Consider the following 27,377-nt stretch of genomic DNA (forward strand, 5'->3'; position numbering starts at 1 on the left):
AGGTGGTGGCCTGGGAAAAACCATTATAATGTGAAGAAGTGTTCAGTAATGGAAGTAACCATGAATATGATGAAGATTCTATTTTAAAAAAAAAAAGCATTACTGCAAAATTACCTAATTCACAATTTTACGTAAACTATTGAAGAAAGTGTTTCTTTCACTCCTAAGCAATCTATTGGAAAAGATATTTAAGAGGTACAAATGAGCATTTTAGCTACTCACCTAAAATCTAATATCAACTCTAATTCTTTCTGCATTTGGGCAAAGAAGGGTGAACAGACATTAAGAGGAATTAGATACTTTCTGAATAATTAAAACAGGAAATTTAATACCGATTATGATAAATGTTAACAGTTTAATTAGTAGCTATTTAGTTTTTATCTTATATTGTTTGGTGAAAGATAATATATTCCTATAGAACTGGAAGGTTTTTCTTTTTTTTTAAATATAGGAATATAGTACACTATTTCTGCTCATTGTATATGTTGCACCAAGAAGCAGAGAGAACACATTTATAAGTGACCAGTGCAGTTACCACCAAAAAAAATCATTTTAAGATTATATATAGAGGAGCATATCAGAAAAACACCTATTCTCTAAGGAAAAATATTAGTCCTAAGTATGTACTTGCATGAATTTTTAAGAGAAATTCAAAATAAACTGGAGGATTGCTTTTCTTTGAATTAAGTTAGCAGAACTAGAAACATTTAATGGATAGATACATTGATTCACATCTTTCTATAAACAAAGTAAGCTCTTGGTAAATTAAAATGCCTCCTCTCTCACTTTCCTAGAATCTTAGGGTATGTATGAGAGCTCTCATAAACCTGTGAATTGACTGACCCTTCTCTAAAGAGAGAGTATACAGACACAAAGGGATTTTATCAAAACACAATCCCTAATGGAAGAATGTCCAGTTATTAGAAACCCTGGTAGCCCCTTTTCTTGGTTGAAAAAACAAAAACAAAACTCTCACACCAATATTGTCAATATTTAAAATCTCTCACAATGTCTCCTCGATGGTAGTTTGAGCAATGATTTTTGCCAGGTTTGGGAAATACTATGCATTTTTAATGCAAAAAATAATCAATGAAAATTAAGTGGGTATGACTTCATAGCAAGAAGAAATTCAAAAACAAGGTATATTTTCTGCTGGGCCAGTTTGTTAATAGAGAGCTATTAAATAGATATACAGAGTTTCTGTTGAGACAGCTGTCATTCCACTAATTCCATAGTTGATTAAACTGATCAGATTGTTTAGTCAGATGACCCCATTTTCTCCAAAAGCTTTATAAGCATCTCTCCAAGATCCCCATATTCCACCAAAGGAGCATATTTTCTGAGATAGAATTTGCTGTCATCAAGGTGTAGCCTTTCTGGGAATCCTTACCTTCAAAGAAATAGTCAGTGACTTTTTTTCTGATCATTATTTGATTTTGAGAACAGAACATTTATACCTCAAGTTTTATTTATATATATATATTTAAGATTTTATTTATTTATTGAGACACAGAGAGAGAGAGAGAGAGAGAGAGAGAGAGAGGCAGAGACACAGGCAGAGGGAGAAGCAGGCTCCACGCAGGGAACCCAATGTGGGACTCGATTCCGGATCTACAGGATCACACCCCGGGCTGCAGGCGGCGCTAAACCGCTGCACCACCGGGCTGTCCTATTCTTGATGCTTCATCACCTACAAGATTTGCTACCATTAATTTGCATGTGGTTTACTCTAAACATTGGCAATAATTCAACAGTAAAATTTCTAACAATAAGACAAATCTGAATTTCAAATTATACTAACACATCTATAGTCTTAGCAAGAAAAATGCCTTTTTGTAATTTACCTAGATGAGGCTCATAACAATGTTTTGTAGTGGGTATTATTATTAATGCATTTTATGAAGGAGACTCAGATTCCTTGAAGGGTATGCCATTTAGATACTATGTGTTAAAGTAGTTACTTATGCCAAAGTGGCTGTAGATTCCAAATAAGCACTCTTTCCTTGTCCCAAGCTACTGCATAGTGCAAATGGAGAAACAGGTGTTCTAGAGAAGTGCTCCTCAAACTTGAATATGCACCAAAGCGCTTGAGGATCTTGTTGAAATGTAGATTATGATTCAGTAGGTCTGAAGTAGGGTCTGAGATTCTGATTTCTAACAAGCTCCCAGGTAACGTAAATACTGCCAGTAATACTCCTCGCCACACTTTGAGATGCAAGGATAATGCACATTAGATAACAATAAAAAAATCATGTTACATTTATGCAGCATTTAAATCTCTATTCTGGCCATACTTTTTTATTGTTGTGTTTTGGGAAATGAATTTGGAATAAATGCATACTACTTTACTAGTTTTTATATTATATGCAGTCTTTAACCCTATGTTCATAAACAAACCAATAATGGTTTACCTCATTATTTAAAAAGAGAGAGGCATCAATAAGTGGGGAATTGCAAACTTTTGCTAAACAATGCCTTGGTTTATTTTTACACTGCTTAAATTCTTTGCTATTTTGAAAACTTTATTATAAGAAACTCAAAGAAAAATAATGAGGCATTGAGAAATGTTTATTTTTTAATACACCAACAAAACAAATCTTTAGAAACAATCAAAACTTCAAGCTGAATAAATTTTTCTCAATTCATGAAATTAATCTCACATTTAGTAATAATTACGTAATTGTTGCCAGATTTTTCAGAATAATGACTAAAAGAAGAATTTGAGCTGGGTAAAAAAAAATTGATCATTAGATATACTATTGACTTATAGTACCACTCTCACAAAATATTAAGTATATTTTTTCATGAGGTTAACTGGAAAAAGCAAGTATGAAATCCACAAACTAGTATATAGTACTAGTTTTTAAAAAATGGAAACTGCCTTCAGGTAATTTTATTTTCACATTGATGAAAATATCAAAAAATACCCCAAAGCAAACATCCAAACTTGGATTTTGATCCACTGACTAATTCTAAGGTAGATATCTGTTCTCTTCCTATAATTTCTTCATTTCTCTAAGCTAAAACAAAAAGCACAATTAAAAAGCAATCTACAATGTTTGACTGGAAATTTTTCAAAACTTAGTCCAAATGAGGAAAGCTGTCAGCTAGATTCAGCAACTTTTGTGTTCCTCAATAAAAAGCTGCAAATAATTCTGTAAAATGCTAATGTCTAAGGAGAAGGCCTTAATATGCTGACTTGGCCATTATAAATCTGATTATACTCAGAGACTTAAGTATATTACATTTGTTAGACATTTTTTGATGGTCTTCTTGTGAATAAATTGATTTATTAATTAAACAAATTTCAAAGTACCCTCATAGTAGTCAGCAAACAAAATAATGAAAATATATGGGATAGTATAAAATATGTTAATGAAGCTAACTCCCAAACGTTGAATTTTTGTTATTATTGTTAAATCTCATAAGAAAATTCCCAATGGCACATTATAGATAGTTTGATATTGTTTCAGGCTCAATATTTGTCTTTTAGAAAACCAGTTTTCAGCCATAGCACTGAGGTCCTAGTATTAAATAAATATCCTTTGTAGAGTCTAAATTTCAAACTACTGATTTATATACTAATCGTAACAGATGCAACTGCACTACATTGAAGCTTTTTCTCTTTTTTAAAAGATTTTATTTATTTATTCATGAGAGACACAGAGAGGCAGAGGAAGAAGCAGGCTGCCCAAATGCCCCGACTGAAATTATTTCAGACTATATCCATTTCTTAATATGATTCAAAACTTACTCTTTATTTTCAAATTGCCTCACATTTTGGTTTTATTAGCAAACTATGAAAATAAAACACAACAGCCTTTGAAACTTTAGGAAATGAGGGATGCCTGGGTGGCTCAGCCTTTGAGCATCTGCCTTCTGCTCAAGTTGTAATCCCAGCCAGGGTCCTGGGTTCGAGTCCCGCATCAGGCTCCCACAGGGAGCCTGCTTCTCCCTCTGCCTACGTTTCTGCCTCTCTCTCTCTCTCTCTCTGTTTCTCATGAATAAATAAGTAAAATCTTAAAAAAAAGAAACTTTAGGAAATGTAGAAAAGTATGAAGAAGAAAATCATCTGCAAATGTCAGAAACCACTTTCATTCTTTTTATATGTATGATATATATATATTTGTTTGCTTATGCTATAATATTTTTAAATGGAACTATGCAGTCTATATTAAATTGTTTTTTCTTTAAAAATGTATTCTGATCAGATTATAACTGAAATATCAACAAATGAGTTCTATAATGCAATGTCTATTCCTTAAATCTAAAATTTATTTGGAATACAATATAGCTATGGGGTTTCAAAACATTAATAAGCACTCTGGTATGAAACATCTGCTAACTGAAAAACCTATATTCAGAGTTTTGTGATGGTTGTAGAGGATGTTTAATTCGTTTGATTTGTCAGTTACTGATTCTCTCCTGGGCAATTCCACAGACACTGAAAACAAACATGCACATATATGTATATTATGTACATTACATGTTATATAAACACTACTAAAATATATGTATCTAAAGAAGACATATTACTATTACCTGATTTTCACAGTCTAGTAGGTGATCAAGATCAAAGACACTTTTGGATTTTTAAAGAACCAATGTGACTCTTTCCTCTAAAATAAAATACTATTATCAGGAAAGTTGACTTCTTTGAAGGAAGCCACCAGATCATTCATCACTCAGTGAGCTAACTCATGGCTGTGAGAGAAATAATTACAAAATGTTCACACATCTGTGTAATATTCTCTGTCATTTCTTAATGGTTTGTAGTAACTGGGTTATTTTCAGATCTTAAATTTACATGTACTAGGTAGATTTAATGAAATTAACTCCCAGTGTTGCACTAACTTCTGGAATATTCCATATCATGACGATGAGTCCAGAGACCACTTGCTGGACAAACATAAAATCTAGAGTTCTTGCATAAGATGAATGTGTATTAAAGCACATCTTAAAGCTTGAAGGAGAGGAAAACATTCCATTGGCAAAACCTCAGGAGATTTACAATATATACTATTTGAAATTAATTTTCCTCTTTCCAAACCTCCTGAGAAAAGATATACAAGGAAGTGATAAATCTTTTTTTCTGTCCTTCATGTCAATATATCACTATATAGGGCTCGAACCCATACAAAGTTTGTCAAGAGACCTCATTGTGATTACTGTGTGATAGTTCCAGGGCTCCTGCAAACTCCCAGCCCCACTCTTTGATATCTCTTGGAAGAATGACTCAAGGCTTTGCCACAGGGAACATATTACACTGCCATCATAATTTCTGGAATTTTATTTATAAAAATTTCCTGCTGCTAGGGTTGGATGGGCGAGAAAGGTAAAGGACCTCTACAGTCCCTGACACAAACTATCTACCTCTGTATATTAGCTACCGTTTAAAAAAAAAAAAAAAAAAGCAACCCTAGGAGCACCTGGGTGGCTCAGTGGGTTAAGCATCTGACTCTTGGCTTCAACTCAGGTCTTCATTTGAGGGTTGTGAGATCAAGCTCCACATTAGGTTCCACTCTCAGTGTAGAATCTGTTTGAGATTCTCTCCCTCTCCTTCTGTGCCTCTTCTTGCTCTCTCTCTTACTCTCTCTCACTCTCTCTCTCTGTCCAATAAAATAAATAAATAAAATGTAAAAAAAAAATAAAAACAAACCTAAACAAAAGAAACATTTTATTTAATCAGCCCTACACAGACCAGGAGGAAAAATTAGGAATCCTAAGGAAAACTGAGAACCAAACATTTTAATCAGTGGCCTGGGGCCATTCCAGAATACTATCTCAGTAACTGAGACATAAACTCAGCTCTGTATTTCATGATGATGACTATTGAATCAACTTTTAAAGATTTTATTTATTTATTCATAAGAGACACACAGAGAGAGGCAGAGACATAGGCGAGGGAGAAGCAGGCTTCCTGCAGTAAGCCTGATGCAGGATTTGATCCCAGAACCCCGAGATCATGACCTGAGCCAAAGGCAGATGCTCAAATACTGAGCCACCCAGGTTTTCTACACCTGGTACTTTAAAATGTTTTTGCACAATATATTGTTAGTTCCCTTCTTCCCTGCACTTCTTCCTTTTTTTAGTTCTAAGAGAAGACTTTTACATTTTTTTCAAGATTTGAGAGTACAAGAATCTCATTTTTTAAAATGTGCATCACACACAGATACACACACACACAAACACACATACTTATACAAACTTCTCTCTGCCCAGAGGAACTTGTTAGTAACTTAGACAAGTGTATACAGAGAAAGAAAAGTTACTTTTATAAGACCTCTTTATGTCCTGGAATCAAGTCAACATACCTACTGTCAAGAGAGTTTTCCTATGAGATTTGGAATGACTTGCTGGAACTAAGGCTTTAAAATGTTATGCTTGAAAAACACTTGATTACATGTTCTGCAAGTTCTGGTCTAACTATTAGGAAAAATTCACTGGTATACAGTAAAAGCATTATTAAGTAATTACAATAGAGAGAGGGGGTGATATAAAGATTGAAGTTCAACTTATTGGGATTTCAAAAGCAAAAGATAGTTATTTGTTTTATAGCACCCCATTCTCTTTCAACTTCGTCATGTCAAAACGTCACAATGATGGAAGTCCTCAGAACGTTCTTTCAAACAATCTTGTTGTGTCTTGTTTTGTTCATTTGTCCAGATTGGGTTTCTATAACTTCAAAAGCTTATTATGTGGTCAATGGAAATAAATGTTTTAATGGTTTCTGAGGCACATTGCTTGGAATACCTTTTATTGTGTCACCTCAGCTAGGCCGGGACTGTTTCCCATAATTTTGTACCTTGTATGGCATCGGGGAACAAAATGTCACCTCAAAATGTCTCTCTTTGGCATGTAGATTATTTTAGGCTGATTATTTTTAAGAAACAGAAGAATCAGAAAGAACCTTTAACCCTAACTGCTTAATAGGATAAGCAGTTGGATAGAGGACTTGTTCTTGGAAGAGAGTTACCATCACAGATAACTCGGGTAATATAAACAAGGTGTTGTGGACAGGGAGGGACCTAGTAAAATCTGTTAAAATTCCTCTCTACATCCCATCATTTCTGTATGTCCCCACAAACATTTATTTACCAAACATTTACTCTTTTTCATATTCCTGTGAATTGTTTTCCTTCTCTTGGAAGTCCCAACACCTACCCTCTTCTCTTTAGCTCTGGATGGCATATTAGCCTCAATTGCCTGACTTCCGGTAGGCCTCATACTCTTACAGACTTATGTAATAAGATTTGATTTTCTCTCGTTAATCTGCTTCATGTCAACTTAATTCTTAGACCAGCCAAAAGAACCTTGAATTGTAGAAGATAATTTTTCCTGTCCAACAACGCTTTCCAGTTAGGTCACAAGAGAAATTTGCACATGATACGGCAAGTAAAGAAGTGATAGATATTCTTCTCCTTAGAATCGGGTGTAGGATGTCAGTCTCTGGGGGAGCTTGTACATGCCCCTGCCTGTTGATTTACTTTGTTGGGATAAGGGAGCGCTGAAACATGCAACCATTTAAGCTCCCAGAGATTCTCCTCCAGCTTCTCTGAGTTGGGGCTAAATGTATGTGTGGCTCTTTGGCAAAGTTTGCTGACATCTCCTACAGATCATCAGTACATTAACATTGGTGGTGAGAGACAGGAGTTCTAGTTCATCTTCATGGGTTCAGGTTTGTCCTTGCTCTCTTCCACTTCACAGTCACCTAATAACCGACCAATTTACAGCAACTTCAGGCTCAACGTCAGATACAGAAGCAACAACCTAGTGGAAATGTCCCCATCAGCAACCATAATTCCATAAGATCCCTGTAATAAATCCCTTATTGCATAGCATCACAGTTATTTTTGCTTCTCTGACCAAATACTAATTGACATACGTTAGTATACAGCCAGGTTAGCGCTATCACTCAAAACCCAAACCAGGTGTCATTGGCTTCTGGCTCAGCAGTGAAAGAAGCTTGAAGGGCCTTGAGAAGACTATTAGCAGCACCCTGATCAGCATGGAGGAGGCTGTCAGTGAGGATTTAAAGAAGAGAGGCCAGCCCCTATTTGAATTATCCTCAGCTGAAGTCTTCTAGCTGAGAACCCTGACACCCCAGAGCAGAGGCAAACCATTCCATCTGTGCTTTGTCTGAATTCCTGATCCATAGACTGTTTGATGCCACTCAGCTAAGAGTGGTTTGTTAGCATCAAGACAGGATTGATAAACAAACGGGTGCTAGAAGTGGAACAATCAGACTTGTATTGCATTCCAGCTCATGAGCTCTTAAACTCTGCTTCTAGAATTCTGTACATTTATAGAAACCACTCCTGCTTTATTGCTAAAGTTAGTCCGAATTGAGTTTCTCTAATTTACAATCGAAACGAGTCCTAACAAATCATAAAATCAACAGAAATAAACATCTTAAATGCTCTTCATGTTTATTGCTTAAAAAAACTTATTATATGCTTTCTATCTTTAGGCAGTTTTGAATTAAGAAATGCCCCCTACTTAAAAAACCAACATCCACTTTTATTTGATGTGTATAAACATAAATCAGTTCTTTTGTGTGGGGAATTTTGCAGTCATCCATTCAATCATCTAGGAAATATTTATTGAGTTTTTTCATTGTGCAAGGCAATGGGTTAAGCAAAGGAAAGGATACAAAGAATTATACAGTTTCTGAGTAGTTAATCACACAGTAGCAGCAATGAGACATAAACAGAAAGTAACACATTTCCTTGATTCTGACATCATTTATTTTTTCATATTTAAATCACTTTAAAAACAGGGCACATTGTATAATTGATAGGTGCATTTTACTGTGGGAGTGTTTCTTTTCTCCCCTTGAAAAGCTACAATTAAATCGACAGTGTGCTCCTAATTATCTATGATGTTTTAGAAGGAGGAAATCCAATATAGCACAAGCTAGTATGTAATAAGCACCATGAGTGAAACCAGGAGATTTAAGATTTTCACTAGCTGGGAAAATATAAGATGTCAAAGCATTTCAACTGAGTTAGAAGAGGAGAGAACATGATATTTAATAAGGATCTTCTATGAATGTATAATATGAACTTTCTTATAATCCTGGCAATGACTCTAAATGGTAGGGATTATCTTAATTTTCCTGGTCATATAATTGAGGTTCAGATCAGCAACGAAAAAAGAAGCATCTTTGGGTTTTCATACTCAGATATCTCTAAAATGAGGTATATACTCTTCTCAGAACTTAACAATGACAGAATTCAAATTGTACTATGTACTTGCTACGTGCACTATGTAACATGTACATATTATGTTAAAAATCCTTTATAGACAGTATGACTCAATAGGTATTAATATGATCCTTAGAGATATGGAAACTGAGAACTGGAAAAATAAACTAAGTCTCTCAACTAATAAGTGACAGAGATGGATGCATGGAGAACCCTAACAATCTGGTAAGAGTCTGTGTTATTAACCATGATGCCATGAGCCTCTGAGGATAGCATGAAACATTTTCCCCCAAACTTCTAACTATCTGATTAAAAACTGTAATCCCCTGACTCCTTTCCCTTACCCAACTGTATAATTGACAGCTTTATGATGTATATAATCTATGGTTTGTTTTTACTACCCCCAAGTAATCTCCTTAAAGGCAGAGATTTTATTCACAGATATATTTTCACTAGTCCAAGGTGGGAGCTCCATAGGAAATAGCTGAATGAATCAAAGAAGGTTTGTTTGTTTGTTTGTTTGTTTGTTTGTTTGTTTGTTTTAAAGAAGATGAGACAGTAAGTTCCATGAGTGAAGAGTAATTGGAGAGGAACAGAGGCCAGGGCAGTGGGAGTTGTGTTTTGAAACATTGATTAGTTAGTGTAGTCTGCCTAAGGTGTCAAGTGGGAGCAGAAGAAATCAGTGAGCAAGCCTCCCAGCAAAGGAGGTTAAAGCCACCCAGGCTCATACACATAAGCCCCTGCTCCCTCACATTTTGTTTGTAGCTTGTTCAGCAATAGACACTGGGAAGGAGGGCCGGAAGACATCAAAGTAGCTGTATGGTTCATATTTTTTCTCCCTTTGGCAGCTATTTGCTCTATTTCCTGCTGACACTACAATTTCAGCGATTTAATGATACAATTGTTTCTGAAAAGGACACAGAAACAGACACCCTCAGCCATTTAATTGGCTTCCCTGACAAGAGTGGAATCTGCTGTTTTCTAATTTCATTTTTGAGGGGTATGGGGACCTGGAGAGGTCGGGAGAGAGGAGAGAGATAATATTTACTTCTATTAGAAAAAGTACAGTTTCAGAAGGGATATTAGTCTACCTAATTAAGGGCGGCCATTTCCATGCATGCACTAGGATACCAATGAAAATCACTCAGTCCGTTGCTAAAATCATGTTAAGCTGTTTTGATATAAGAATGAAGTAAATTGGGTCAAGGTGTCATCATCTTATGTGTTCTCACCAATAAGGACTCAGTAGCTCAGCTGCTGCGGGGTCTCACTAGGGGCTTAGCAATAAAAACATAGGAAAAAGCAATTGTGGCAAGAGGATATTTTAACCATAAACATGGAGATTTTGTGAGGACTACTCAAGAATGTTCATTGTGGGCAATGCTATACTTTGCTGATCGACAGTCGCTCTTTGAAGACTGTACTGCAATTAGCTCCCACCACAGCGAGGGTGATTTTTTTTTTTTTTTTGAGGGTGATTCTTTTACAAGCTGTGGTGAAAGCTGTCTGTGGCCCCATGAAGAAGATCCTCTTACCCATCACCAGCCCTGTCCTGCTGTTTCCCTAGCAACGTGCTCTAGCAACAGGGTCCTTTTACTCCTGCACTGGCAGCTGGATACCTACTACCAATTGGGTTAGCCACTTCTCTTGAATACCAACTCAGACAAAGGTATGCCTTAACTAAATGTGGACTTTTTACCTTTCATCTCTCCTTGCCTGGAACAATAGTGTGATTAATCTATCACTAGGTTAGATCTATTTTATTTCCTTGCTGGCTTATTAAGAGACATTATCCTGTATGCTACTGGCTTATGAAATTCCCACGGTAACCTTGTGTTAAATAAACTATTGGCTAAGGCAATCTCAGTCTCTGATCATTAATTTGCACCAAAACAAAACACTGTAATAAGCTCCTGCACTTGGGCACTTGAGTGAGTCTTGCTACCTTATCATTTGAACTAGGACATTAAATACAGGACATTTATATTTTCTGTTGCTACAAAAAATTCCCCTCCTTTTACCAGATGCTACAGAAATCATGTAAAAGTTGACCCAAGTCTTCGTCATTGTCATCTTTAACATATAAAATGAAATACTGTTTAGAATGAAATATTCTAAATAGGCCACTTTACGTGGTAAGAAAACATGGTTAATATACACACAAAAATACCATGTTTTGGTATTTGGCAAATACCAAATGGCAAGGTGCTAAAGCTAAGTATTTATTGTACATAAAAGTAGGTGTAAACTAAAGATTGGAGAAAGTCTGAAAGCTGTTCATCACTTTAGTTAACAAAGACTATGAACAGAAATTATAAAAGGCCAATATACCAAATTTTAAAAGGTATCCTTCCCTCATCCTGTGGAGAAAACTTCTTTTTTTACAGGACTTATCTACTATTACTTCTCTTTCTTCCAGGAATGTGGAACTTCTTTAAGCCACTGACAGAAATACTTCTGTTTCAATGTTCTTGTGCTTTCCCATAGCCTCACTTTACGTTCCTCAGTTTAGTTCAAAGTGTCACTTAAAACTATTGAGCTTATTATTTTTGTCAGTCCCTCTTCCTAGCAAACTAACTTTCTCCAAAAGTATATATAAAAATCCCATGGAAATATAAACAAATTCAGCCCTCAGCATAATGCTAGTGGGACATTACCCACTTTCTGTTTGTGTCTGTAACTAAAATGAGTGTTGGTGATATTTACTGGATATAGTAGAATTCTAGCCAACATTAAGCCAAACTAGGTGAAAGCCAAGAATGAATCCCAGAGTATGGATGGAAAGAGATTAGTAAGTTGGTCAGGAAAAAGGAAACAGAGCAAAAGTGTTTTGGAAGACCACTGATTTTATATGACTCTGAAAGTCAAAATAGGAGGGGAAAAATCATGAAGAATCAGGCATTAGAAGTTTGTGTGGGCCAGAAAGTGGAACACATAGCTTGGCCTATGTTCCTCTGGCCAGAATTCAGTCACAGGTAAGAACATAACATGAAGAACTGGGCTCGGTGGGAATTGGTGCACCAATAGTTAAGAAAATTAAATTCTGACAACCTAGATGATCGAAGATTAAACAAAATCATGAACAAGTGAGAAAGCAATAAAAGAAACAATAAAACAAGTTTTAAACAAACAATAAAAGAAAGCTTTATTTCCATTAGTGGCCAAAACCGGTTTGGCAAATAACTAAAAGGAGGTTCTTGATAAGAGCAATATCAGAAAAAAGACACTAAGGCATCATGGGAGGAGAGATGCAGCCCAAGGATGCAATCAAGGGCATGATATTAAAATGAGACTGGAAAGGACAATTAGTGCTTTGGAATCTGGAGATAGAATTGAAGGCTATCCTGTATATACATGGAGATGAGATGTTTCCAGATGTGCAATGAAAAAATAACGAACTTCTTGGGAGGTTTTGAGTAGAGAGGATCCATATTCAAGAACCGTTAGGGAACCATTTGATAAAGCAGACTAGGAGAATTGGCTTCGAAGTGCAACATTGGCAAAATAATAGGCATAGAGTGAAATTTTCTAGAATATATAATTTCTTTCAACAAAATATCTTTTCAATTTTATAATTTCAAAACTTAGTGGTCCATATTTGATTTATTAAACGTGTGTGGAGGTGAAGTATAATATTAAAATTAAGTCAATTTAATAAATGTTAATTTATAAAAAGAATTTCCCCCTCAATATCACATTATATGTGCATGCATTTCATTACAAATTCCAAATAAAATTTAATGCAAAGATCTTTAAAAAGTGAGGGTTAGAAATAGCAATTCACATACAGATTAATACATTTATAGATATGGATATATTACCAACGCAGCATGCTTACTTTTCTTAATGTCACATTCCAAATGGATTTAGACTTGGTGCCAAAGAATCATATCTATCAACTTACTGTGCATTTGAATAGGAAATTTATGAGAAAAATATGAGGCAGAGTGCAACTGAATATATACTAAACAAATTAATAATATTTTAACATACAGAATTTGTGCTCTTGAAACGTAAATATAAAACAAGACTTCGTATATGGACTCATGATTTATTTCTTTTCCATGATAATTTGAGAAGTTCAAGAAACCAAAAATTTCAGATGTAAATATAATACTAAGTCAGCAAACTTTAACAATGCTCAAAACAAAAGCTTATTATGCTTATGTGTCAGAAACTTTGCATGCATTAACTTAATACTTAGAATAACTCTATGAAGTGCATGTTTTTACAGTGGAAGAAAATGAGGCACAGAAATATTTGAAAACCTCTCCAAGGTCAAACAAATAATAAATGGTAGAATCCATTATTTTACTCATATTGAGTTTCTGAAGAATCTATAGTCTTTATCTCTGTGCCAAGGAACCTCCCATAATGATATTTTTATGCTAAAATACGTTTTTAACAATCCCTTTTTTCTTTAAAAATGTCATAGTACTATAGAATTTATTAATGTATCCTTTTGGGAAACAAAGCAAATGTTTTCCCTCACTTATCTACATGAGATATTAAAAGTTATGAAGCTTCATCTCTATCACATGAAGCTCATTCTATTTTTATTTTTTATTGTTTTTACCTCAAAGACCAATTTGGAACGTATAAAAAGAAAACTGTAAATGGATGCCCCTAAGTCTTGCTAGCAGTACCATAGTTAAAACCAGGAAACAATGTGGAGACCATCTTGTTGGTGCTACAGCTCAGTCTCGGCACAAACTCTCTTTTTAGGCTATTGAATGACAGCCAAGCAAGCAGAGAACTGATTCTTGAGGCAGCTGCCTGAATTCTAGGGCTAGATTTCTACCCATACGAATGTCATCTTTAACTGATCTGCTAGACTACTTTCACCAATAGACAAAAAACAAAAAACAACAACAACAACAACAAAACAGATAAGAGGCTGCCAGTTGCAAGCCAGTAATATATGTATTCACTTAACAAATAGTTTTCTGTGTGTCATACACAGTGCTGTGGAGATTCAGTGCTCGTATCAAACCCTCACAGGCTGGCCTATTTTGACTTTCACTCTATCTACTGGTAAAGTTGGAGTGCCACTTCCATTTCTCACCCAAAACTCTCACTCACCTTTTTATTACAAATACCTGGCCAAACAAAATGTCAAGATATATCTATATCTATATCATCTATATCTATATCTATTTGTTTTATTTTTATATCTATCTATATCTATCTATATCTATATCTATATCTATATCTATATCTATATCTATATCTATCTATCTATATCTATATCTATCTATCTATGTATCTATCTATGTATCTATCTATCTATCTATCTATCTATCTATCTATCTATCTATATATGTTGAAATCTTTCAGTTAGAAGTTAGGAACACTGGAAAATCCATAATGAATAGCTAGCTATCTGTTTGCTTTCCCCATCGAGAAATGCTTTTGTTAGCATCTTCATGCTTAAGAACCTAGACAAGAGAGAACCTTTGGATATTGTGGATGAAGGAAAGCCTTCAGGTGGCACTCATTCTTTGGTCGAATCTCAGAACACTGACACTGAGAAAAGCTTCATGAATGCAGTAGAAATAAGCTTTATTTGTAGTTTCTGCCTTGTTCGACAGCTTATTCAGGGAAGAACACAGCAAAAGGAAGAGAGAACTCTTCAGCATGATAATCTGTTTTGGTACCTCAGCAATGAACCTTTTCTAGAAACGAAATGATTATCCTGCCACTAGAATGCTCCAGCTGTTGTTCCCATCTTGAGTATTAAAGCTTTTGAAAAGAAAAAAAAAATATATATATATATAAACTTGAATAGCCCCTACATGAAAGTGCTGTTTCCTTAGAAGCTCAGAAATGTTCATGTTAATATGTATCAATTTAGCAAAAATATCTTTAATGGCAATGGTATTGCCTTTGAGAGGGATAGCCAGTGTTTGGAAAGGATAAAAAAAATACTTTTTCTCTCTAAGAAAGCAGAACAGAGATTCAATATGAAGGGGATACATTTAGCAGATATATTGCTTATAAGGCCAATTAATATAAATTCAAAGAAGCACATTCTTAAAGAGGACCCAGGGTCAAAATGTAATGTAAGAAAGAAAAAAATATCTGAAAAAATTTTCATGGGTGTGAAATCAACTGAGCAAGAAGAAAACAAATTATTCAGAGTGCAACCTCCATTACTTAAGAGATCATAGTTAAGAAGAAACAGGCTATTTGGGATGGTATTGTTCAGCTTCATTAATGGATGCATAGGATTCCTGGAATAAGAACGGTTCTAAAATTAGGGGAGTTCTGTGGGTTTAAAGTGGAATCTTCATTAAGAGCAAGAGTTGTGCTGTTTATCTAGTACAAGGGCAGAGAGCTTTAGGGCTCTTTCCTCCCTGTTTGGGTGTTAAAACCTTGCAGTTGACCTTTCAGAAGCTAAATGATTTAAAGTTTGCATGAAGGTTTTTTCATTATTGTGCTCTTTTGTTATCCCAGTAAAATTCTTTAGGATAACAAAACTACTTTGAGTTTGTTTATGCTACCTCAGGAGATAAAAAGAGTATCCCTTACTCCTGCCTTCCTTCATCTGAAGTGCAAATTTTAAGTAAACAGGGATCCTCAAAACACAAGGAAAGTTTTCACTGAGAAAGATCCCTCTAGGAAGAGATAGGATTCAATAATAATAATAATAATAATAATAATAACAACAACAACAAAAAATTTATCATGACATCTGTCTTCTCCCTTTCACAACAGGAATTTTCAAGTAGATATGTAGATTGAAAAGGACCTATTTATTTGTTTAACAAATATCAAGAAAAGGGGCAATTGGGAGAAAAATGGATATTGGATCTATGGAATTTTATTTGTTTCCTTGAGGGAAAATTGCCTTAAGATACGGTACATCAGGTCAATAATACTTCCCCTTCAAAGTTACTATAGAAATCTGAGTGATTATAGCTACTGGGGAGGGGAGATGTCTAATTATCTTAACAGATAAACATTAAGTAGATATGTTTGCTCTCATATTTTCACACCTGCTATTTGGTCTCCTCACTTCTGATTTTCACCCATGTAGCCCATGCATCATAAAGCTATCACATTTTTTTCCCAAGATACAGCTCTGATTATACAAACAAAAATAATAACAAAAGTCCAACACATTTAATGACTACTTATTTCTTATATGGTAAAATATATTCTTTTAAACCAGGCTTCAAAGACTTCTACCAATGCATCTCAGCCCAGCATTTTGAAATAATGTCTCACTTTTCTTTGTCATTTTCTATGAGTTAGCCTATACCCTATTGCCAAATGTCTCTACTTATTTCCACTTCCATGCTTCTCATATACTCTTCTTGAAAGAAAATGATTTTATCCAACTCCTCATATGTATATCCCATACAGCTCAAAATGTCATGTACTTTGGTTGGCAATTCTTTCATATCCCAACAGCTAAAGTAAACCTTCCCTCTTTGAAACGCTCATTACACTGTAGCTTGAGAAGTCCTCAAACTCTACCTATAGTGCATTATATATGTGTTGCCAATATTTTTCCGCTCATACAGATATCATTATATATAATGCCTTTAATAGCAACAAGCTTTGAAAGAATTGTCAGGTGTGAGTCTGTAGCAAGAACATGTCAATTTTTTTACAGGGTCAACCAAGCTGATCTTTCACTATTTAATTTTCTGCTAGCACCTTGAACTATGCAGCATATTATTATAACTGGTTATATTATATTTGCTTGGAATTATGTACTATTTGTGTTGATCAAAGCCTTTATTTGTTTTCTGTTTAAATACAGAATTCTGTAGTACAAAAGTGGGCATCTTTAAAGTCAGAGAGACTTAGATTTGAAATTAGCTGTGACATTAAATAGCTTTATGTACTTGGGCAAACTATCAACCACCTTAAAACCTCATTTTATTTCCAAAATAAGAATAAAACCATCTCTATTATATTTTGAAGATTAAATGGAACGATTCGTATTAAGCATCTTGAACATGGAAATCCTTAGGATGAATTCCAGTGTTTTTTTTTTTTTTTTTTTTTGCTGTACCATCTCATGAGCTACATTGTCTCTTTGTAAAAAGAACATCCTGTACTGCACTTTCTAAGTATCCTCTGAAGTGTTTAGCGAGTTGACACAGGTGGCACTCAATTAATGCCACTGACCAAGGTGGTCTAAAAAACGATAGAAACAGCTTTACACAGAGTTTTCAACATTGTGTATAAAATGAGAAATCATTCTGCAACTACTAGGGTGCAGGTCAAACAGTCTGATATCTGATTCTAGTTCTACAGGCATTACTTACTAGTAGTGTGACTTTGAGACTGGTCCTTTACTTCTTTGATTCTCCATTTCTTCACCTGCAAAAGTGAGGACATTGGACTAGATCCAGGATTTCTAATTTCATTAACATTTTACAATTTATTTGTTTATTCTGTGAATAAAGTTTTATAGAAGTGACAAAAATGGACACATTGAAAGCATAGCTACTCTGGAAGATACAAAGAAGAAATTTAGGACTTACACTTTTTTGTCCCCTCCTGTAGGCTAGACTAACACTGGCTTAAATCTAGTCAAGGATTTACAGAAGGTGCATGAAGCTTTTTGATAGCTAGTCAGTCACTCAGGCCTACTGAGAATGTGTGTGTAAAAAATTACACACTTTATCCATTCTCCCATTGAGGAACATTTAGGTTGTATCCACATATTTGCTTGTGAATAATGCAGATATCTCTTCAAGATATCGATTTCAAATCCTCTGGATATATATCCAGAAGTAAAATTGCTGGATCATAATGTTTATGGTTCCATTTTTTGAGGAACTCCCATACTGTTTTCTCTAATGGCTGTGCCAATTTACATTCCCATATGTCTGTTTACTGATGAATGGATAAAGAAATTGTGATTACATACTCATATGTGTGCATATGCACATGCATACACACATACACACACAGAGGAATATTAGTGGGCCTTAAAAAGGAGGAAATCTTGCCATTTGTGACAACATGGAAGAACCTGATGACATTATCTCAGTGAAATAAGCTAGATGCAGAAAGGCAAATACTGCATGTTGTTCTTAATTGTATATGGAATCAAAAATGTTAGATTCATAGAGACAAAGATAGGATGGTGGTTATCAGGGAGTAGGCTATGGAAGATTCTGGTCCAGGGATATGCAGTTTTAGTTATACAATATAAATAACTTTTGTAGATCCAATATACAACAATGTAACTATAGTTAACGATACTGTATTATAAACTTGAAATTAGCTGAAAGGGTAGATCTTAAGTATTCTCACCAAATACACATACACACACAAATGCTAACTATATGAGGTGATGGATATGTTAACCGATTTGATTGTGATGAATATTTCACATGGTACACAATATCAAATAATCACGCTGTATACCTTAGATATACATAATTTTTATTTGTCAAAATTAAGTCAGATGGCCTTTTTAATTTTAGGGTGGGGGGGAAGAAATACCAAACTTTAAACCACTCTATATCTACTGAATGTTTCCTAAATATTCTTTGAAGCTACAAAAGTTATTTTAACAAACCTACTCAGTACATTATATAATTAGGTGAAAATTCCAAAGTGAAATTTCACAACTCTAATGCATAAACAAACAAACAAACAAATAAATAAAATGCCTTGGCTTATACAACATAATACGGCTAATGAATGAGTGATCAGATATTGATGTTTTATGTTTTAAAGATCATACTGGATATAAAACTCACGTGGATAAGCTGTCTTTGCACTTAGAGTATCACTTAGGGTGTTTGAAGTTGACCACAGTATTATAGAATACTCAGTGTACAAATATCATGTAAGAAATCATGCAAACAATTAAACATGTGCCTTGGAGTCAGATAAAGGTCTTAACATTTTAACATTACAGTTCTGAGAAATGTACTTAAGGTCTCTAAGCTGCAGCTTATCTGTAAAATGCAAACTACCATATTGATCCTCCTTGTTTTTGTCTGTGTGTTTTGTGATTATTAAGTAATATTCAGTATAAGAAAGCAATAGTTCATATTAAGTGCCAATGAATATAAGGTCCTTTTTATTTCTCCTTTTATATAATTCCACATATATAGTAAACACTGCTTGGCATAAAGTATAAAGCAATAGCAACTCAACATTTTAATGGTTTCTTTCACAGTGGTTTCTAACTTTCTAACCTTTTGAAGCTGTTAAAATAAAGTCAAATAATGATACTGCTGTGGCATAAGTGTATGCTAGGATCAATAAATTGTGGTTGTTGAAATAAATTGCAATTAAAGGGGTAGTACTTGATTGCTTGACAGTAGGTAGTCTTTCTGGCCCAAATAAACTCAAGTATTAGTCTGATTTACAAGCTAATTAGTATGGACTTCACATGCATTTCATTGGGAGACCATCAGATCATATTGACTTCTGTTCACATCATGAGTGTGCCCTTGAAGTTGTTTTCTGTCACTTACAGGTGACAAGGCCTCTTTACTTGTTTACTTTTATTCAAGAATATAGCCATCATTTTAAATCAAGTAGTATATACAAGAAATTTACAATGTTTGCAAATGAACACTCAAACATCTCAAAACTTCAGTATTGCCACTGGCCTTTTTTTTCTTCCTATTTCTATACATTTAAAATAAAAATATGCATGCATTAAGAAATGAGAAAGGCATTAACGTAGTAAGAAGGAAGATTATTAGTGAATCTTTGAAGCAATAGATAAACACATATAAGCATTAATTTATACGCTAGAAAACCACAGGATAGGTATTTTAAGACAAAATATTTGAATAATACATAAAAAAGAAACAAATTTTTGTCTCCAAATAAAAGCACATGCTTATCTAAAGTATAATTTTGTTCATTCTTAATTTTTCCGTTCAGTACAGTATTTCATATGACAAATTCCAACATATGCTTGTATAATTATCTAGTGAATACTGGACATTCATAGACTAAAACAAGGTAATTTAAACAATCCTTTGTGTTGTAATGTAGATTGCACTAAGGTATACCGTGTGTTTTCCTCTATTATGCATTTACCTACTACTGCATTTCCTGCTAGAAATTAAATATTTTTCTGAATGAAAAAATGACAAAAGTGCAATTCCTCAAAAGGCACAAAGATATAGATGGTATGACTGTTTTAAAATTAATCATCTTTTCCATTTAAATAGCTTTACCCCACACCTTTTGTAAATACCACATTAAAAAATAAAAAAGCAAACGAAAGTCAGAAACACATGAAAAAATCCCTGATGCTATGTCTTCTTGGTTGTCCATATTTATATGAGATACTCATTTTAGGTTGCTAGTGTTAACCCTAGTAAATCTCGCATAACACTTATTATACTTCTGTTATTAATTTTCTGTTTCTGAGCCTTATTTTCCTTTCCCAGCTTCTCTTTGAAAGGGAGCTTTGTGAAGGCTAAAGGAAAAAGACTAATCTATTTGTACACTGATGAATTTTAATTACCTTCCAGAGTTCCTGACTCATAAGTGCTCAATAATTATTTTTTGCATAAGGAAACTAATCTCAGTTATTATCAATTATAAGCCATCACAATATATTTCTGACATCAATTTACACACGAAAATATATTTTGCTAATTTTGAGTAATCTTTAAATTGCTTTTATGTATGACAACGTAAAACTATATCAAATTTAACTAATCATACAAAAACCACAATATTAAACATTAGAATCAGTGATCGCATTTTAAAGAACAAAATAGTATCCTAAGATTAAAATGCTGGAATAAATGTTTCTATTGAAAAAGTAGTAGAAGTCCATGAATAAAATTATGAAAAGAAAAATTAGAAACAAAATTCAGTCCATAGCTCCTAGTTAATGTCACCCAAAACAAGAATTTGTGCTTCTTGAATGCAAAGTATATCTATTGGCCTTATTCTCCCCAGGATTTAATACAATACCTGGCTCATTGTGAGGACTAAATTTGTGTCTTAAATGCATTAACAAATCAATCAATTGCCTGATTCAGAATGTTTAAGAATAGCAAATCAGAGTATGAAATACCTGGAAACAAAATGAAGACTGGAAAAATATAAACATGTATGTTAGAGTAATTTAATATGGCATAGACTACATATGCTATACTTTTATAAGCTTTGGTATTATTCAAAGGTGCAAGTGATATTAGAATTCCAGATTCGGAGTAGAGTACATAAAATACATCTGAGTAGATAGGTTTAAAACAAACTCATTATCCTTTTCCATCCTAAGTTCGGTGTCATAATAATAGAGTTGGAGAAATGATCTGAGAGCATCTTTTCCCCCATCTGTAGACTGACTGGTAAGGGGGAAGGCAGGAGCATCTTGCTTTCCTGTGCTTGGGTTACAGTCACTGAAGTCAATGGTAGAAAAGATGTGGATCTGAAAATTAGAGGTACCCATAAATCCACAGAATGTGTGTTCCTGCATAGGCCTTATAGCAACTGCTCAACTCTGACTGATCTTGAGTCTGTCCATCTGTCTGATTTGATTATCAATTTGTTTGAAATCTTATAAGGGTTATAATTTTATGTGCTGCACAAGTGTGATGTCATTAAGATAAAGCAAATGTTTAATAATTGCCAGGTGGCCAAACCCTAGGCTATGGGGAAAAGATAATTTTCTCACCCCTCACTAGTACACATACCCACCCTACAGGTCTCTGACAATTTTTATTCTCAAGAGCTACATCCACACTATTCTCACCCCTGTGATTTCTGCTTCTCTTGCTTGTTCCTGCCTATTTTCACACTCCACTGCCTTTCACCGGGGCTAGTCCAAACCAATGCTGCTTTTCATGAGCACCTTTTGCTTTTCTTTTAGGCAAGTGTTTTTCAATTTTTATGAGGCAATATTAAGATTTGAGCTTTTGGGGCACCTGGGTGGCTCAGTGGGTTAAGCTTCTGACTCTTGGCTTCAGCTCAGGTCATGATTTTAGGGTTGTGAGATCCAGCTCCATGTTGGGCTCCATGCACAGCACAGAATCCGCTTGAGATGCCATCCCTCTCCCTCTGCAACCCCCCCCACCATCCCAGCACACATTCTCTCTGTCTCTCTCTGAAATAAAATAAATAAAACCTTCAAAAGAAATCTAAGCTTCTAATGATAAATCATCTAAAATCACCAATCCACTTGTTTCCATGTCCCTAAATACTTTTAGTGTCATCAGAATGAGTCATTAATTGGAAGATTAATATATGATTTTTTGAATACATGAACAAGTATAAATGTGTTGTGGTAGGGGATGTATCTGTGTACTCTCCACTCAGTTTTGCTATAAACCTAAAACTGCTCTAAAAAATGTCTACTAATTTTTTTTTTTTGTTTAAATAAGATGTTTTCATTTGGCAATATCTATTGAATTTAGGCTTAATTTTAAAATAATCATTTAGAAATGATAAAAAAACAAACAAAAAAGAGTCATTCATGGTAGGCAGAAAAACTTTCCCCCAAAATGTCCACATTGTAATTCCCAGAAAGTATGAATATATTATGTTACATGGCAAAGGGGATTATAATAAGTTTTTAGGTGGAATTAAATTGCTAATCAGCTGATTTTGAGATGGTAGAGATAGTCCTGGATTATTCAGGTGAGCCCAGTGTTATCATAAGAGTTCTTGTAAGTGAAAAAGAGAGGCAGGAGAGTAAGAATCTGAGTGATATGGTCTGACAAAGACTCCACTGGCCATTGTCATTGCAGGCTTTGGATACAGAATGAACTTCTGGAATAGAGCAGCCTCTAGAAACTGGAAAAGACAAGGAAATGTATATACCGCTAGAGCTTACAGAAAGAAATGAAGCCATGCTATGGACATTTATGTATGAGGTTTTATGGGCATATGTTTTCAATTCTCATGAGCATATATACCTTGGAATGAAATTGCTGGATCATATGGCCAGTCTATATTTATCGTTTAGAGAAACTGTCGAACTGTTTTCCAAAATGGATGCCCCATTTGTATTCCTGTCAGCAATGTGTGAGGATTCCAATTTTTCCACATCCTCAAGAATATTTGCTATTATCTGTCTTTTTCATTATAACCATATTTTACTGAGACTATAGTGGTATCTCATTGAGGTTTTGATTTGCATTTCTCTAATGGCTAATGATGTGAGAAACTTTTTATGTGCTTATTGTCTATTTGCATATCTTCTTTGGAAAAATGTCTGTTCAAATTCCTCATTCATTTCTAGTACCTTTTTAACATAGTTAATAAAAACAATTATTTTCTCTTTGAGGGGATTTAAAAAAATTAAATAGACATCATTTTTAGAGCAGTTGTAGGTTCACAGGAAAATTGAGTGGAAAATACAGAAATTTCCCATATGCTTCCTACCACAACACATGCATAGCCTTCATCATTATCAACACCCCTGACCAGAGACCAGAAGAGTGGTACATTCATTACAAGTGATGAAACTACATTGACACATCATTATCACTCAAAATCTATGGTTTACATTAGGACTGACTCTTGATTGTACATTCAATGAGTTTGAACAAATGTATAGTGATAAATATCCATAATTATAATACCGTAGAGAGTAGTTTCATTGCCCTAACCATCCTTTGGTGCTTAGCTTATCTATCCTTTCTTCCCTGCAGACCCTGGAAACCGCTGATCTTTTTTTATTGTCTACATAATTTTGTCTTTTTAAAAATGTATTATAGTTAGAATCATACAGTATGTAGTCTTTTCAGATTGCTTTCTTTCACTTAGGAAGAAATGTTTAAAGTTCCTCCATGTTTTTTCATGGCTTGATAGCTCATTTATTTTTAGCACCATACTATTCCAGTGTTTGGGTATACCATAGTTTATTTATCTATTCACCTCCTGAGGGGCATCTCAGTTATTTCCAAGTTCAGGCAATTACTAATAAAGCTGCCATAAGCATCTATGTACGGATTTTTTTAAATTTTTTTTATGTATGGATTTTATGTAGATGTAAGATTTCAACCCCTTTGGGTAGATACCAAGAGACATGATTTCTGGGTGATAATATGGTTAGAGTAAGTTGTTGAGTTTTGTAAGAAACTGCCAAACTATCTTCCAAAGTGGATGTACCATTTTGATTCCCAGCAGCAATGAATGAGAATTCCTGTTGCTCTACATCCTCATTAGCATTTGGTATTATCAGTATTCTGGATTTTGGCCAACCTAATAAGTATGTAGTGATAACTCATTATTTGAATTTGCATTTCCCTGGTGACATATGATGTAGAGCATCTCTTCATATGTTTATTTGCCATCTGTATACCTTCTTGGATGAAGTGTCTGTTAAGGATCTTGCCCATTTGTTAATAGGGTTTTTTGTTTTCGTACTGTTGAGTTTCAAGAGTTCTTTGTATATTTTGAATAAGAGGCTGCAATAGACTGGATTTTTTGTACCCCTCCAAATTTATATGTTGAAATCCTAACATCTATTTTTATGGCATTAGGAAGTAGGGCCTTTAGGAGATGATTAGGTCATGAGAATGAAGCCTTCCTGAATGCTATCTGTGTCTCTAGCTCTCTTGTTCTCTTGCTTCCATGTGAGGATACAACCAGAAGCTGCAGTCTGAAATCTAGAAAAGGTTCCTCACCACACACCACATACCAAATCTATTCGTATCCTGATCTTAGACTTCTTAGCCTCTAGAACTCTGAGAAATAAATGCTTATTGTTTAAGCCACCTAATCTATGTTACTCTTTTATAGTAACCTGAACTAAGACATGGCCCTTTATCAGATGTGTCTTTTGCAGATATTTTCATCCAGTTTGTGGCTTTTTATTTTTTTCACAGTGTCTTTTACAGAGCAGATATTTTTCAATTTTAATGAAGTTCAGCTTATCAATTTTTTTCTCTCATGGAGGGGATACTACTTAGCATGGTTGTTTGACTTATAAAGAATAAGCCTGCATATCTTTAATATGAAGAAGACTTGGAGAAAAAAGAAAATATATAGGATGGGATTTGTAGATCACCAGAAGTTTACCCTGATAAGACTAGAAGATTTTCAGGATCAAGTTGCTGAAAGCAATTCAGCATTCAGATGCTTTATATTTCCAAAAATGAAAAGAGAAATATTAATGATGCTTTTTAAGGTAAATGTAGGGGTGTAACTAGCTTGTAGGGTGGTGCAAGTTAACAAGCTATGAGACGATAGGGATTAAACAATATTTTATGAGTTAACAAGTAGATCTATTACATTAGTGGTCAGAATAGAGTCCTCCTCCACCTCTGTATTTTATCATAGGGGAGATGAACCATGAAATCCTTATAGGTTTGTAAATGTTTCAGCAATTAATCAGCAAGGAATTTCCTTTTATAGTCAAATGCAGTCAAAGGAACTAAGAAGTAACATGCAGAACCAAGTCAATTTATCTTGGAAGTAGGCATTCTAAACAATTTTATTATCTAAAATCCTGCCTTTATTTTACATAATATTTATTTTACATGATATTCTCTTGGACGGCTTACTTGAACATGATTATAATCAATGAATCATGTTTTGTCCTGGATCTCTGCAGTGTCTATCATACAATTGACAACAATTAATCTGTTTCTCTCAGTGCCCAATTACACTTAGATGGAGATTAAGAGTCATACACAAAACCTCTCTAAAGAAGAAATGGATTATTCAAGGAGAACTTCTTATACATCCCTTCTTATCCATCCCTGAGAAAGGATATTGTGTGGAAGCCATGAAATGATTCCAAGGTGCTAAATACCCATGTTGGATTCAGTCATGGCTGAGGCCCTTAGCTTTCAAATGTGCAGAGGCTTGGGTCAAAATTCATTATTTATCCAAGAAATGATACTGGGAAATCAGGGGTTAGTATCTTCCAGATGTCTGAATTCTAACTACTTTGTCAAGTACAGGATTCTTAAAATTTAATTTCACTTTTGCACAAGGAAAACATGCCTCATATTTTCCCCCTTTGTTTACTAATTTATTAAGCTTTTTAGGGAATGAACATTTGAGGACTTAGGAAAATGCAAATGGACACACAAAATAATAGACATGTTCACTTCCCAGATAGAACTTTGATAGTGAAGGTTGATGGGTTGAAAATGCAGACTTGCATAGATGAGTCAGCAACTCTCTTAAGAAAAATGCATCTTACTAGAAAGATTGAGTGTCAGTCTTATTAGGTACCCATTTTAATTTTGGAGGCATTGATAGGTAAACCCAATTTCATTAAGCCTCACTTTGAGAAGAGAATATAGTGGAAAGAGGACTGTATGAAGGTGGGTTCTTATTTTATCAATCTGAGAGCTCTGCTTGTAGTTCCAATGCAACCCCGTTTTATCTCATTAACCTTTGGCAGGTGGTCCATTTTCACCTCATTTTTGAGACTACTTCAATTGTGTTCACTGAATTTGTAAGCAAACACTGCACTAAAATAAAAACTTACAAAATTACTCCTATTTTACTATCAGTAGGTTAGTATGATTATACAAACACTCCTGCTGATCTACTTCTTGTTTCATAGCTGGAAGTACTTAACCCAATGTTACTTCATCACTTCAATTGGGCAGATTCTTATACTCCATAGTTTGTTGCAACCATTCTCATTCCTATTCTTCATCCATCCTTTCTACTCAGTTTCATCTGACTAGGGCTGAATTAACATGATTTATTGCTATTCAAGTAGAAATTTTACATCACCTCTGTAGGTAGAGCAGTTGAGGTCCTGCATTTAAAACAGACAATTGTCTTACATGTTACAAGTTAAAGTAATGAAATATGGATCACAAGCAGTAATAGCTATATGTGTGTGTGTGTGTGTGTGTATTTGTAATTCCAAGATCATATGTAATTGTATGTATTTCTTGTTCAAGCATTTTGAGGTGTTGGATTTAAACCTTTCTCACAATCTATTAGTATTTGGTTATACAATAATGACAGTCTTATTTTTATTACCCTATTCTGTCCCTATGTATCTTATATTTAATGAGTTATCTAAATGACTTAAGGTAAGTACAAAATTTACAAAATAGGAATAACTTATTTTATCCAGATTAACCTATTTAATCTGTATTAACTCGCATTTCTCTACTTCTCTTATACAATATCCATAATACTGAAATGTAGCAATATCTTTAGGTAGCTATTATATCATGAGAGAAAGATTAAATTATATTCCACAGAGTTTATAGTTGAGTAAGATTCCCTGGAATT

General features: G+C 34.4%; 1 protein-coding gene across 34 annotated transcripts in view; it reads right to left on the minus strand.

Moving 5' to 3' along the window:
• The window catches only part of PTPRD (protein tyrosine phosphatase receptor type D), a 2,185,700-nt gene that overhangs the window by 1,902,757 nt on the left and 255,566 nt on the right, over window positions 1-27,377 (minus strand). For 33 of the 34 annotated variants that reach the window (XM_049116106.1, XM_049116100.1, XM_049116099.1 and 30 more), the window contains exon 2: window positions 17,489-17,543. The exons of the other annotated variant lie outside the window; for it this stretch is intronic. The gene's annotated coding sequence lies outside the window, so the exon portion shown is untranslated. The remainder of the gene's footprint in view (window positions 1-17,488; window positions 17,544-27,377) is intronic. 34 annotated transcript variants of the gene reach the window in all.

This window comes from Canis lupus, chromosome 11 (genome assembly GCF_003254725.2).
Source record: "Canis lupus dingo isolate Sandy chromosome 11, ASM325472v2, whole genome shotgun sequence".
Taxonomy (NCBI): Eukaryota; Metazoa; Chordata; class Mammalia; order Carnivora; family Canidae; genus Canis; species Canis lupus.